This window comes from Octopus bimaculoides, chromosome 5, assembly GCF_046866305.1.
Source record: "Octopus bimaculoides isolate indiv1 chromosome 5, ASM4686630v1, whole genome shotgun sequence".
NCBI lineage: Eukaryota > Metazoa > Mollusca > Cephalopoda > Octopoda > Octopodidae > Octopus > Octopus bimaculoides.
In genome coordinates this window covers 28,456,533-28,458,222 of record NC_142932.1, presented here as the reverse complement: position 1 = coordinate 28,458,222, position 1,690 = coordinate 28,456,533, and positions in this window count along the sequence as shown.

Here is a 1,690-nt window from a genome sequence, read left to right as displayed (position 1 = left end):
TATATATATATATATATATATATATATATGTGTGTGTGTGTGTGTGTGTGTTTGTGTTTCTCTGTGTGTGTTTGTGAGTGTATGCATGTGTGTGTGTCTGTGTTTGCTTCCTGTGCAATCTTCCGCAGTGTTTAAAGATGGAAATCTTTACGAAAATATTAGATGATGGTGCTTCTTGGTTTCTATCGAAAACAAATATGGCCTCTTCTTTCAATCGATAAATAATGAAGATTGCGGGAGATTATAGCTGGAAAGTGTATTGAAACTAACTAAATAAATATGTGCTAATGCATTCGTTCGTTTCAATTCCCCCCTGAGCATCATGTGTTTATACATATGTGTAACGATTCTGACAAATTGTATGCGCATGAATACCTAACTATATATATGTATGTGTACGTGTTTGTTTATATTTGTGTGTGTACGTGTGTGTGTTTGCACGCGTACGTATATGTATATGTTAGTGCGTGTGCGACTGTGTGTGCATTTATGCATTTATAGATATCTGCTTGAATGCTCGTGTACGTTTATATATAAATATGCATCTCATTAAACCATTTCAAATATGCCTATAATATATTCATTGCTTTGAATTTCACAACTCTAGATTTGTAAGAGCGTGGATTGCGAAATCGTTATCCATAAAATAACAAGTAACATAAGAAATGAACGTCCTTGTTATCTTTTGCAACAAGATATATATAACACTTTGTGGCTTGCCTCATCATTTACACCGCTTAGTCTCTCCGATATTTAATTGTTTCTCTTTCTATGTGAAAATAACTTCCATTGTATCACTCTCTCTATATATATTCATACATATCCACAAGCACGCATACATGCCTCGTTAACAATGCTGCAAAATGAAAAGAGTTTCTGTTAACAATTTCAGCTGCTATAGGAATGGGATTTGGCCAAGAGAAACGAGCGGGATTCGGCTTTCCGCACGCCATATAATCCCTTATAAATTTATTATGTGTGGGGTTTTTCAGAAAATATTTGCGATTTTGTGTTCTGCACACCAGAATTCATACGATTGTGCAAAAACCAAAAAAGAAGTTTTGGTACGTGATATAAGGCCTACTTAGCTGTTATTTTTAGCACTTCTCACGATCACCTCGTACCTTCCTCATTTGTTTGTCAGTTTGACGTATTGAGATTTTTTATTATCTTCCTTCCCATAAACAGACTTATTGGTCTATTGCTGAGATTTAAGCCACAAATTCGAACAGTCCGGATTTTAAACAGTGATTTGAAAAGAAAATTTCGAAAAGTAACCAAAAGAATAAAAGTAATTTCGAACAATTTTTTTAATTCGAAAAATTAAAAGAACTCCAAAATCTAAAAGAAAAAGAAAAAAAATCTTGTCATAATAGTGTGAATTCCGGTGTGTAGAATACAAATTCGAGAAAATTTTCTGAAATTTCAAGACCTAAAAAAAGTTATGAGGGTTTATATGGCGTACTTAAGGCAGAATTCCTCCGCGAAACTTTCGTATTTGATTGTTGAATGTGAAAAATCTGTCCCGCAGATCCCAATCCCGTACTTCACCGGTCTCTTTTTCTCTCCTGTTCCATACAGAGAATGCTACAGATACCAAGGTATTGATAAAAACATATCATACGAAAAAAGACAGAGTGCCTTGTGAACATTATACTGGACAATTGGCTCTCTAAATATATCTAGATAA